This window comes from Babylonia areolata, chromosome 34 (genome assembly GCF_041734735.1).
Source record: "Babylonia areolata isolate BAREFJ2019XMU chromosome 34, ASM4173473v1, whole genome shotgun sequence".
In the NCBI taxonomy this organism is placed as follows: Eukaryota; Metazoa; Mollusca; class Gastropoda; order Neogastropoda; family Buccinidae; genus Babylonia; species Babylonia areolata.
The window spans coordinates 24,890,005-24,905,004 of record NC_134909.1 but is presented as its reverse complement, the minus strand read 5'-3'; the positions used below and the strand labels follow the sequence as shown (position 1 = coordinate 24,905,004).

Sequence of the window (15,000 nt, the reverse complement as noted above, 5' to 3'; positions counted from 1 at the left end):
TATTCTCCACTATGTAACACTGATGATTCTTACATTATTTCTTTTTACCTTGTAGTTGGTGAACCCAATATGTAACACTGATGTTCCTTACATTATTTCTTTTTACCTTGTAGTTGGTGAACCCTGGATCAATACGAATGACAATTCCGTGTTGATCTTCAATAGTCATTGGACTCTTACTATTGACGCCTCCTCCTTCTTCTTCTTCTTCTTCTTCTTCTTCTTCTTCTTCTTCTTCTTCTTCTTCTTCTTCTTCTTCTTCTTCTTCTTCATCATTCTTCTTCTTCTTTATAATCATTCTTCTTCTTCTTTATAATCATTCTTCTTCTTCTTCTTCTTCTTCTTCTTCTTCTTCTTCTTCATGATCATCATCATAATCATTCTTCTTCATCATCATCTTCTTCCTCTTCTTCTTTTTCATCATCATCATCATCATCATCACCATCATCATTCTTCTTCTTCGTTATCATAATCATTCTTCTACGTCATAATCACCATTACCCTCTTCTTCTTTTTTTTTTTTTTTTTTTTTTTTTTTAAATCGCAGTAATAAGTTCGTTCATTTGTCCATGTTTTTAGTCCGATCAGCTTTGAATGAAATATTGCCGTTTTGCCTTTCAGCTGACACACACAGACATACAGATAGCCATGAGTTGTAAGAAGCTGACACACAGACATACAGATAGCCATGAGTCGTAAGAAGCTGACACACAGACATACAGATAGCCATGAGTTGTGACAAGCTGACACACAGACATACAGATATCCATGAGCTGTGACAAGCTGACACACAGACATACAGATAGCCATGAGATGTGACAAGCTGACACACAGACATAGATATCCATGAGCTGTGACAAGCTGACACACAGACATACAGATAGCCATGAGATGTGACAAGCTGACACACAGACATACAGATAGCCATGCGTTGTGACAAACTGACACACACAGACATACAGATAGCCATGAGTTGTAAGAAGCTCACACACAGACATACTTCTAGCCATGAGATGTAACAAGCTGACACACACAGACATACAGATAGTCATGAGATGTAACAAGCTGACACACAGACATACAGATAGTCATGAGATGTAACAAGCTGACACACAGACATACAGATAGTCATGAGATGTAACACACACACAGACATACAGATAGCCATGAGTTGTGACAAACTGACACACAGACATACAGATAGCCATGAGTTGTAACAAGCTGACACACACAGACATACAGATAGCCATGAGATGTGACAAACTGACACACAGACATACAGATAGCCATGAGTTGTAAGAAGCTGACACACACAGATGGCAATGAGTTGTGACAAGCTGACACACACAGACATACAGATAGCCATGTGTTGTGACAGACATGCGTCATATCAAGGAGGAAGAAGACGGGAAAGAAAAAAATGAAGAAGAACAAGAACAACAACTGGAGCAACAAGAATTAAAAGACACCACCACCACCACCACCAACAACAACAACAGCAACAGCAACATCATTACGAGCTACGAACCTGGGTTAACACGATGCACATAAATCACCAACCCTTGATTCCACTGACCCCGGACCCAGACACGATCCCCCACGTAAAACCATACACGATCCTGTAAACCCTAAGCGACAAAGTGACCGTCTGTCACGCTGAGACATAGGTCAAGCCAGGCACAAGACGCGGACAGGTCATCATTAACCCTTTAAACCCTGGCCAGTTTACAGCCACACATGCTTCCGCGTCATACTGGTGCGGAAAAAAACACTGCAGAATATACAGTTTTTTCTCCCAAATTATGTGTGGACACATCCAGAAAAAACAATGTAGGAGTTTGTTCCCTTTCCTCGCCGTTCCTGTTTTTGTAGGAACCTGGAACTTTTTTATGAGACATTTGTTTGTATATGACATGTTTGTATATGTAGGATCTTGGACATTGTTTTTATGAGACATTTGTTTGTGTATGTAGGATCTTGGACTTTGTTTTTATGAGACATTTGTTTGTATATGTAGGATCTTGGACTTTGTTTTTATGAGACATTTGTTTGTATATGTAGGATCTGTTTTTATGAGACATTTGTTTGTATATGTAGGATCTTGGAATTTGTTTTTATGAGACATTTGTTTGTATATGTAGGATCTGTTTTTATGAGACATTTGTTTGTATATGTAGGATCTTGGACATTGTTTTAATGAGACATTTGTTTTTATATGACATTTGTTTGTATATGTAGGATTTTGGACATTGTTTTCATGAGACATTTGTTTTTATATATAGGAACTTGGACATTGTTTTCATGAGACATTTGTTTTTATATGTAGGAACTTGGACATTGTTTTCATGAGACATTTGTTTTTATATATAGGAACTTGGACATTGTTTTCATGAGACATTTGTATATGTAGGAACTTGGACATTGTTTTCACGAGACATTTGTATATGTAGGATCTTGGACATTGTTTTAATGAGACATTTGTTGGACATTGTTTTAATGAGACATTTGTTGGACATTGTTTTAATGAGACATTTGTTGGACATTGTTTTAATGAGACATTTGTTGGACATTGTTTTAATGAGACATTTGTTGGACATTGTTTTAATGAGACATTTGTTGGACATTGTTTTAATGAGACATTTGTTGGACATTGATTTAATGAGACATTTGTTGGACATTGTTTTAATGAGACATTTGTTGGACATTGTTTTAATGAGACATTTGTTGGACATTGTTTTAATGAGACATTTGTTGGACATTGATTTAATGAGACATTTGTTGGACATTGTTTTAATGAGACATTTGTTGGACATTGTTTTAATGAGACATTTGTTGGACATTGATTTAATGAGACATTTGTTGGACATTGATTTAATGAGACATTTGTTGGACATTGTTTTAATGAGACATTTGTTGGACATTGTTTTAATGAGACATTTGTTGGACATTGTTTTAATGAGACATTTGTTGGACATTGTTTTAATGAGACATTTGTTGGACATTGTTTTAATGAGACATTTGTTGGACATTGTTTTAATGAGACATTTGTTGGACATTGTTTTAATGAGACATTTGTTTTTACCCCACAGCCATGCTCAGACGCAGGACAAAATGAGGTGTGTGTTTGGGGATTTTTTGGTTGTTGTTTTTCCTTCTTAAAATCACACTATGTTGCTTTATTTCTTAAGCTGATAACCAGCACGTTTAATGTGTTAGAATCACGGTTATTGGTCTTGCCGGTACTGATGATAGCGTGGTGACTGTTGGTGGTACTGATGATAGCGTGGTGACTGTTGGTGGTACTGATGATAGCGTGGTGACTGTTGCCGGTACTGATAGCGTGGTGACTGTTGGTGGTACTGATGATAGCGTGGTGACTGTTGCCGGTACTGATGATAGCGTGGTGACTGTTGGTGGTACTGATGATAGCGTGGTGACTGTTGCTGGTACTGATAGCGTGGTGACTGTTGGTGGTAATGATGATAGCGTGATGACTGTTGCTGGTACTGATGATAGCGTGGTGACTGTTGGTGGTACTGATGATAGCGTGGTGACTGTTGCTGGTACTGATAGCGTGGTGACTGTTGCTGGTACTGATGATAGCGTGGTGACTGTTGGTGGTACTGATGATAGCGTGGTGACTGTTGCTGGTACTGATGATAGCGTGGTGACTGTTGGTGTACTGATGATAGCGTGGTGACTGTTGGTGGTACTGATAGCGTGGTGACTGTTGGTGGTACTGACGATAGCGTGGTGACTGTTGGTGGTACTGATGATAGCGTGGTGACTGTTGGTGGTACTGATAGCGTGGTGACTGTTGGTGGTACTGATGATAGCGTGGTGACTGTTGGTGGTACTGACGATAGCGTGGTGACTGTTGGTGGTACTGATGATAGCGTGGTGACTGTTGGTGGTACTGATAGCGTGGTGACTGTTGGTGGTACTGATGATAGCGTGGTGACTGTTGGTGGTACTGATGATAGCGTGGTGACTGTTGGTGGTACTGATAGCGTGGTGACTGTTGCTGGTACTGATGATAGCGTGGTGACTGTTGGTGGTACTGATGATAGCGTGGTGACTGTTGGTGTACTGATGATAGCGTGGTGACTGTTGCTGGTACTGATAGCGTGGTGACTGTTGGTGGTACTGATGATAGCGTGGTGACTGTTGGTGGTACTGATGATAGCGTGGTGACTGTTGGTGGTACTGATAGCGTGGTGACTGTTGCCGGTACTGATGATAGCGTGGTGACTGTTGGTGGTACTGATGATAGCGTGGTGACTGTTGCCGGTACTGATGATAGCGTGGTGACTGTTGGTGGTACTGATGATAGCGTGGTGACTGTTGCTGGTACTGACGATAGCGTGGTGACTGTTGCTGGTACTGATAGCGTGGTGACTGTTGGTGGTAATGATGATAGCGTGATGACTGTTGCTGGTACTGATGATAGCGTGGTGACTGTTGGTGGTACTGATGATAGCGTGGTGACTGTTGCTGGTACTGATAGCGTGGTGACTGTTGGTGGTACTGATGATAGCGTGGTGACTGTTGCCGGTACTGATGATAGCGTGGTGACTGTTGGTGGTACTGACGATAGCGTGGTGACTGTTGCTGGTACTGATAGCGTGGTGACTGTTGCTGGTACTGACGATAGCGTGGTGACTGTTGGTGGTACTGATAGCGTGGTGACTGTTGGTGGTACTGATGATAGCGTGGTGACTGTTGGTGGTACTGATGATAGCGTGGTGACTGTTGGTGGTACTGACGATAGCGTGGTGACTGTTGGTGGTACTGATAGCGTGGTGACTGTTGGTGGTACTGATGATAGCGTGGTGACTGTTGGTGGTACTGATGACTGTTGGTGGTACTGATGATAGCGTGGTGACTGTTGGTGGTACTGATAGCGTGGTGACTGTTGGTGGTACTGATGACTGTTGGTGGTACTGATGATAGCGTGGTGACTGTTGGTGGTACTGATGATAGCGTGGTGACTGTTGGTGGTACTGATGACTGTTGGTGGTACTGATGATAGCGTGGTGACTGTTGGTGGTACTGATGATAGCGTGGTGACTGTTGGTGGTACTGATAGCGTGGTGACTGTTGGTGGTACTGATGATAGCGTGGTGACTGTTGGTGGTACTGATGATAGCGTGGTGACTGTTGCCGGTACTGATAGCGTGGTGACTGTTGGTGGTACTGATAGCGTGGTGACTGTTGGTGGTACTGATAGCGTGGTGACTGTTGGTGGTACTGATGATAGCGTGGTGACTGTTGGTGGTACTGATGATAGCGTGGTGACTGTTGCCGGTACTGATAGCGTGGTGACTGTTGGTGGTACTGATGATAGCGTGGTGACTGTTGGTGGTACTGATAGCGTGGTGACTGTTGGTGGTACTGATGATAGCGTGGTGACTGTTGGTGGTACTGATGATAGCGTGGTGACTGTTGGTGGTACTGATGATAGCGTGGTGACTGTTGCCGGTACTGATGATAGCGTGGTGACTGTTGGTGGTACTGATGATAGCGTGGTGACTGTTGCCGGTACTGATGATAGCGTGGTGACTGTTGGTGGTACTGATAGCGTGGTGACTGTTGCCGGTACTGATGATAGCGTGGTGACTGTTGGTGGTATAGAGGGGTCGGGGGGGTCCTCAGTTGGAGAGGAGGCATGGGGGGTTGAAGATGGTGGTGCTTATCTGGACCGCATAGGTGCTGGTTCTTTGGAGGGACGTTGTGTTTTCTTGGTTGTGATGGCGGTGGTTGTGATGGCGGTGGTTGTGATGGCGGCGGTTGTGATGGCGGTGGTTGTGATGGCGGTGGTTGTGATGGTGGTGGTGAGAGTGGTTCAAGTTAGTGTTTGCTGTGGAAGTGGAGTGATGGTACTGGTGATGTTAATGTGCATGTGCATGTGTGTGTGTGTGTGTGTGTGTGTGTGTGTGTGTGTGTGTGTGTGTGTGATTTGCTTTTGTCTTAAAACCGTGAATTCCTTGATTATTGATTGATTCTCTCTCCTCTCTCTCTCTCTCTCTCTCTCTCTCTCTCTCTCTCTCTCTCTCTCTCTCTCTCTCTCTCTCTCCTCCCCTCTCTTCCATTATCAAGTGTGTGAACCTTCGTAGTGATCAAAGGTTGTTTTTTGTCCTATTTCTGTTTCTTTGGATATGTAATGGTCCAGTAGATGTTTACTTTATACTACAAATATTACCTGCAGTGTAGAAAGACTTGAGAAAATGTAAAACATTGTAATAAAGTACTTACAAACAGTCTGTTGTATTACTTCCATGCCGACTGATGTATGTGGGTTGGAGGGTCTGCACAGAGAGAGAGAGAGAGAGAGAGAGAGAGAGAGAGAGAGAGAGCACTGAACACTGAAATGTTTAATTCATTAGCTGTAAAGCTCTAGTGACATTGTTGGTACAAATCAGAGCAAAATTGGTGCAAAACAAATAAAATGGAACAGAAAGAAAAAACAACATAAATCAAACTGAGAGAGAGATTGTTCTTACTGTACACACTAGTACGTATGTACTGAGGGTCAGCGTGTGTGCGCGTGCCTATGCGTACGTATGTTCGCATGTAAGTGTTCTGGCACGCTCGCGCTTTGTTGTTGTTGTTGTTGTGTGTGTGTGTGTGTGTGTGTGTGTGTGTGTGTTACAAAAGCGGAACGGTGGATGTGCTGAAGAGGGAGGATGAAGAAGTGTGTGTGTGTGTGTGTTACAAAAGCGGAACGGTGGATGTGCTGAAGAGGGAGGATGAAGAAGTGTGTGTGTGTTACAAAAGGGGAACGGTGGATGTGCTGAAGAGGGAGGATGAAGAAGTGTGTGTGTGTTACAAAAGCGGAACGGTGGATGTGCTGAAGAGGGAGGATGAAGAAGTGTGTGTGTGTGTGTGTTACAAAAGGGGAACGGTGGATGTGCTGAAGAGGGAGGATGAAGAAGTGTGTGTGTGTGTGTGTGTGTGTGTGTTACAAAAGCGGAACGGTGGATGTGCTGAAGAGGGAGGATGAAGAAGTGTGTGTGTGTGTGTGTTACAAAAGGGGAACGGTGGATGTGCTGAAGAGGGAGGATGAAGAAGTGTGTGTGTGTTACAAAAGCGGAACGGTGGATGTGCTGAAGAGGGAGGATGAAGAAGTGTGTGTGTGTTACAAAAGCGGAACGGTGGATGTGCTGAAGAGGAGGGAAGATAAAGAAGTGTGGGCGTGACCGGGTGGTGTTGGTGGAGGGGGTGGGGTGACAGTTATAGCCCTGACCTGTCCGGCACCTAGCACGGACACAGGACTCCCCGTCACGAATCACACACACACACTGACAGACACACACACGTCGGCTTCCTCCACTAAGCTTGGGGTTGGGGCGGTGCTGTGGGGGCAGGCAGTCTGACGTGACCTCTGATGGATGGTCACTCTTAACCTCCCTCCCATCCACCCACCCTCATACCATACATACCTCATACCGTTGTTGTACCTCCACCTTCTCTCTCTCTCTCTCTCTCTCTCTCTCTCTCTCTCTCTCTCTCTCTTTGGCCACTGGAAGATGGCTTGAAGGTTGGGCATCTAAATGTAAACCATGTGATAAACAAATTGAGTGATGTATAATGTATACCATGTGATAAACAAATTGAGTGATGTATAATGTAAATCATGTGATAAACAAATGAATGATGTATAATGTAAACCATGTGATAAACAAATTGAGTGATGTATCCCATGTTCTATGTAATTCTGGAAAAAGCTTTCACATATTTGGTTTCACGGAATCTAAGTTACCTGAACACACATCTGACTCAGAACTTGCAATGCAAAATTACCACTTTATTCGCAAAGATCCAGTCAGTCCAAAAGAAACAGGTCTGCTTGTGTACATTCACCAGACATTCATTTTAAGACGTGAAGCACTAGAGAACCATCGTGTGGATAGAAGTTCGTCTGAAAAGATCAAAACCACTTGTGTTAGGCTTTATATATAGAAACCCCGCTGAACGTGCAGATTGGACAGGTAGATTTACAAATATGATGGATGATGTTTCGTTAGTATCTGATGAATTATCTCAATGGGTGACTTTAATATTGATTTAATGAAATCTAATAATGTTTGGACACAAATTTATGAATCATTTGATTTATTTCAGCTTAATAACAAACCTACAAGGGTTAGTTCTACTACTGCTACTCTGATTGAACATATTTATGCTTCCTCTGTTAACAATATAATAGAATTATGCTTACCTGCTTTTGGATGTAGTGATCATTTACCAATCTGCTTCACTTGGGCAAAACGTGACATTAAAGTACCCCAATTATAGAAGTTTTTTTTTTCTCTTTTTGATAAAGAACTATTTCTGTCTGATTTAATTAATTCCCATCTCTCTCTTGTATATCAATTTACTAACCACCGTACCATACCATACCGTACCATACCGTGCCATACCATACCATACCACACCACACCATACCGTGCCATACCATACCGTACCATACCATACCACACCACACCATACCGTACCATACCATACCTCACCATACCTCACCATACCATACCATACCTCACCATACCATACTACACCATACCATACCATACCATACCATACCATACCATACCACACCATACCATATCATACCACACCACACCACACCATACCATATCATACCGTACCATTCCTCACTATACCAGACCGTACCGTACCTCACTATACCATACCGTACCTCACTATACCATACCGTACCTCACTATACCAGACCGTACCATTCCTCACTATACCATACCGTACCTCACTATACCAGACCGTACCATACCTCACTATACCATACCATACCTCACTATACCAGACCGTACCATTCCTCACTATACCAGACCGTACCGTACCTCACTATACCATATCGTACCTCACTATACCAGACCGTACCTCACTATACCATATCGTACCTCACTATACCAGACCGTACCTCACTATACCATATCGTACCTCACTATACCAGACCGTACCATTCCTCACTATACCATACCGTACCTCACTATACCATACCGTACCTCACTATACCATACCGTACCATACCTCACTATACCATACCGTACCTCACTATACCATACCATACCTCACTATACCATACCGTACCTCACTATACCATACCATACCTCACTATACCATACCGTACCTCACTATACCATACCGTACCATACCTCACTATACCATACCGTACCTCACTATACCATACCGTACCTCACTATACCAGACCGTACCATACCTCACTATACCAGACCGTACCATACCTCACTATACCATACCGTACCTCACTATACCATACCGTACCATACCTCACTATACCATACCGTACCTCACTATACCATACCGTACCTCATTATACCAGACCGTACCATACCTCACTATACCAGACAGTACCATACCTCACTATACCAGACCGTACCTCACTATACCATACCGTACCTCATTATACCAGACCGTACCATACCTCACTATACCAGACCGTACCATACCTCACTATACCATACCGTACCATACCTCACTATACCATACCGTACCATACCTCACTATACCATACCGTACCTCACTATACCATACCGTACCATACCTCACTATACCATACCGTACCTCACTATACCATACCGTACCTCATTATACCATACCTCACTATACCAGACCGTACCATACCTCACTATACCAGACCGTACCATACCTCACTATACCATACCGTACCTCACTATACCATACCGTACCTCATTATACCATACCTCACTATACCAGACCGTACCATACCTCACTATACCAGACCGTACCATACCACGTTACGACAAAAGACGAGACGATACAGTACGACACAGCACTTCACAGCACAACGCAGCATGACAGCACACCACGGCACAGTACAGTACAGCACAGCACAGCACAGCACAGGACAACACAACAAAGTACAGCACAGGACAGCACAACACAGCAGAGCACAGCAGAGCACAGCACAGCACAGCACAGCATAGCACAGAGCACAGCATAGCATAGCACAGCACAGCACAGCACAGCACAGCATAGCACAGCACAGCACAGCACAGCAGCACAGCATAGCACAGCACAGCATAGCACAACACGGAATGACAGTACAGCACAGCACAGCACAGCATAGCATAGCACAGCACAGTACAACATAGCATAGCATAGCACAGCACAGTACAGCAAAGCACGACACAGCACAACACGTAGTGACAGCATAGCATAGCATAGCATAGCATATCATAGCATAGCATAGCATAGCACAGCACACTGAGGACAGCATAGCACAGTACAGCAAAGCACGACACAGCACAATACGTAATGACAGCACAGCACACCATAACACAGCACAGTACAGCACGACACAGCACAGCACAGCACAGTACAGTACAGCACAGCACAGCACAGCACAGCACACCATAACACAGCACAACACAGCACAGTACAGCACGACACAGCACAGCACAGCACAGTACAGCACGACACAGCACAGCACAGCACAGTACAGTACAGTACAGCACAGCACAGCACAGCACAGCACACCATAACACAGCACAACACAGCACAGTACAGCACGACACAGCACAGCACAGCACAACACAGTACAGCACAGCACGACACGGCACAGCACAGAATAACAGCACAGCACAGCACAACACGGCATGACAGCATATCACAGCACAGCACAACACAACACAGTACAGCACAGCACAACACAGTACAGCACAGCACAGCACAACACGGCATGACAGCATATCATAGCACAGTACAGATTGACACGACACAGCACAGTACAGCACAGTTTGACACGACACAGCACAGTACAGCACAGTTTGACACGACACAGCACAGCACAGTACAGTTTGACACGACACAGCACAGTACAGCACAGTTTGACACGACACAGCACAGCACAGTACAGTTTGACACGACACAGCACAGTACAGCACAGTTTGACATGACACAGCACAGCACAGTACAGCACAGTTTGACACGACACAAAAAACGAGACACAGCACAACAAAGGACAGCATAACACAGTACAAAATAACTACACACACACACACACACACACACACACACACACACACACACACACAAACAGAGAGAGAGAGGGAGAGAGAGAGAGAACAGAACATGACTACTTTTCATCGAAGACCGATCCAGATTGTCTGTGAAGATGGTGATTGGTGTGGGAGATAGTCTGTGAAGATGGTGATTGGTGTGGGAGATAGTCTGTGAAGACGGTGATTGGTGTGGGAGATAGTCTGTGAAGACGGTGATTGGTGTGGGAGATAGTCTGTGAAGATGGTGATTGGTGTGGGTGATAGTCTGTGGAGACAATGATTGGTGTGGGAGATAGTCTGTGAAGACGGTGATTGGTGTGGAAGATAGTCTGTAAAGACGGTGATTGGTGTGGGAGATAGTCTGTGAAGACGGTGATTGGTGAGGAAGGTAGTCTGTGAAGACGGTGATTGGTGTGGGAGATAGTCTGTGAAGACGGTGATTGGTGTGGGAGATAGTCTGTGAAGACGGTGACTGGTGTGTGAAATAGTCTGTTAAGACGGTGATTGGTGTGGGAGGTAATCTGTGAAGACAGTGATTTGTGTGGGAGGTAGTCTGTGAAGACGGTGATTGGTGAGGGCTGACCGGGAGACGGCCTTGAACAGCAGCCAGTGACGGCGGAGGAGGCGGCTTTAAATGGTGGAGTAACACAGACCAACGCGTCAGAAAGTAGTTTGGCGTCATCGGAGCTGGTCACTTTTCGCCCTTCCCGGACTGACAGCCAAGAGAATCCCCGTGCCATGTGGCCTTGACGTTGACCGTTCTGATTCCGCAGGTTAAAGGAATTCCGACACGGTGGACTATAATTGTAGTTCAGGGTGGTAACCTTTATCCAAACGCTGCTTTCTCTGTCGTAGATAGTCCGAGGCTGCCAGTAGAGACAATCTGTCTTGAACTGTTCTAAAAAAAAATTAATAATAATAATAAATAAAATAAATTTAAAAGCTGTGTTTATTCAGTTAAGGTGACCATACAACTTTCAACAGAAACGACTAATCCATGATGGCAGCTATGACGTCATTCCTGCTTGTGACCTTTGCCCTTTTTCTGACATCAGCAGGTAAGATAACCTTATAATGATGATATGACGTTATTCAAAATATAAGGTAGTTGTTAAATGTATTCAAAACGTAAAATGATTATGAACAAGGACAAACAAAGTGCACAGAGCTTCAAGAATATGTGCTGTAGCAAGATGCCTTCATAAATAAATATACAAACGAAAATTATCATTTGATAAATGAATGAATACATGGTTAAACATATGGAAAATGATGATGAAGGTGATGATGATGGTGATGCTAATGATAATAAAATGATAACAACAATGAAACTACTACTACTGTTATTAACGATGATAGTAGTAGTCATAATAATAATAATAATAATAATAATAATAATAATAACGATGATGATGATGATTGTTGTCGTTGTTGTTATTATCATCATCATCATCATCATTCTTCTTCTTCTTCTTCTTCTTCTTATTCTTATTATTATTATTATTAGTATTAGTAGTAGTAGTAGTATTAGTAGTATTAAGCTGATAAGAACAGATACTACACTTTGATCTTAGCCAAAAGGCCGAGAAGCGATAGATGATGGTTATTATTGTTATGATGATGATAATGATGATGATGATGATGAAGATGATAATGATGATGATGATAAATGCATGAGAACAAAGTACACCACACACAGGTCTTTGCAAAAGAAAGGACAGAAAAAGTCGTTCATATACAATTCATGTTAGAGGAGCAATGACAAATCATTGTTCATATACAGTTCATGTTAGTGACAACATCATTATTCATATATAGTTCATGTTAGTGACAGCATCATTGTTCATATACAGTTCATGTTAGTGACAACATCATTGTTCATCTACAGTTCATGTTAGAGGAGCAGTGACAACATCATTATTCATATACAATTCATGTTAGAGGAGCAGTGACAACATCATTATTCAAACACAGTTCATGTTAGAGGAGCAATGACAACATCATTATTCAAACACAGTTCATGTTAGAGGAGCAATGACAACATCATTATTCAAACACAGTTCATGTTAGAGGAGCAGTGACAACATCATTGTTCAAACACAGTATCAAGAAAGTCCCCAGTAAAAAAAATAAATGAATAAATAAATAAATAAAAAGAGTGAAAATTAACCCTTTCACGTTTCGTGATCAACATGGATTCATATCTTACTGTTAGTGTGCTGGTTGGAGTTATGACACCAACAGTCAGTCCAACGTTGACGATAATTCATCTCTCTCTCTGTCTCTCTCTCTCTCTCTCTCTCTCTCTCTCTCTCCCATCCTCAGTCTCCCACCCCACCCCCCTCTTTCTCTTCCACACGGTTCTCTCTCCCTCACAGTCCCAGGCTCCTGCGACAAAGACAGCGGAAGCACTGCCACCAGTTTGTGTTCTGTGGTGTGTGGTGACGTCATCACTGACAGTTTGTGTTCTGTGGTGTGTGGTGACGTCATCACTGACAGTTTGTGTTCTGTGGTGTGTGGTGACGTCATCACTGACAGTTTGTGTTCTGTGGTGTGTGGTGACGTCATCACTGACAGTTTGTGTTCTGTGGTGTGTGGTGACGTCATCACTGACAGTTTGTGTTCTGTGGTGTGTGGTGACGTCATCACTGACAGTTTGTGTTCTGTGGTGTGTGGTGACGTCATCACTGACAGTTTGTGTTCTGTGGTGCGTGGTGACGTCATCGCTGACAGTGTGTGTTTTGTGATGCGTGGTGACGTCATCACTGACAGTTTGTGTTCTGTGATGCGTGGTGACGTCATCACTGACAGGTTGTGTTCTGTGATGTGTGGTGACGTCATAACTGACAGTTTGTGTTCTGTGATGCGTGGTGACGTCATAACTGACAGTTTGTGTTCACTTTCTCAAGGAGGCGTCACCGCGTTCGGACAAATCCATATACGCTACACCAACTCTGCTAGGCAGATGCCTGACCAGCAGCATAACCCACCACGTTTAGTCAGGCTTCGAGTGCATGTTGTATATGTGTGTACATACTGTAGTGGATTCCTTCCACATCATGTTGCCACAGGACAACCCTCATGCTGTATATGTGTGTACATACTGTAGTGGATTCCTTCCACATCATGTTGCCACAGGACAACCCTCTTGCTGCCATGGGTTCTTTTTCAGTGCACCAAGTGCCTGCTGCAAACAGGACATAGGTTTTTTTCGTCTGATCGAATGACTAGACTTTGAGTTTGATTTCCCAGTCAGACTTGGGAGAGGGCGAGACTGGGATTCAAACCCAGACCTTGACAGACTGGCTATATCACAGACTGGCTACATCACAGACTATACCACAGACTGGCTATACCACAGACTGGCTATATCACAGACTATACCACAGACTGGCTATATCACAGACTATACCATAGACTGGCTATACCACAGACTGTACCACAGACTGGCTATATCACAGACTATACCACAGACTGGCTATACCACAGACTGTACCACAGACTGGCTGTACCTACAGACTGGCTATATCACAGACTGTACCACAGACTGGCTATACGACGCACTGGCTATACAGACTGGCTATATCACAGACTATACCACATACTGGCTGGCTGTATCACAGACTGGCTATAATTATCGGCAGCTGAACGTCTGAGCCATTCTGCCTCCTCCCTCCCATGACCACAGCTGGACAACAAGGAAGGAAAGAACACTCTGCTTTTCTCTGTGTGTCCATACCCTCACCCCACACCTCACCAAGGAAAGTATTGTACATGGACAAGACATGGCATGACAGTCTGTCGTGATCACGTGGCTCTCAGTGAACTCCAGTCATGACCTTCACCACCTGCCCATTGTCACTTCTGTCACCACTGACCTACCCTGACCTCTGCACGCCAAGGATGACCATCATGCACTTCAGTCTGTGTGTCTGTT

At 43.7% G+C, this 15,000-nt stretch overlaps 1 pseudogene; it reads right to left on the bottom strand.

Moving 5' to 3' along the window:
* Nucleotides 1-12,546: 12,546 nt before the first annotated feature.
* On the bottom strand, nucleotides 12,547-12,657 carry LOC143277707 (U2 spliceosomal RNA; annotated as a pseudogene).
* Nucleotides 12,658-15,000: the final 2,343 nt, after the last annotated feature.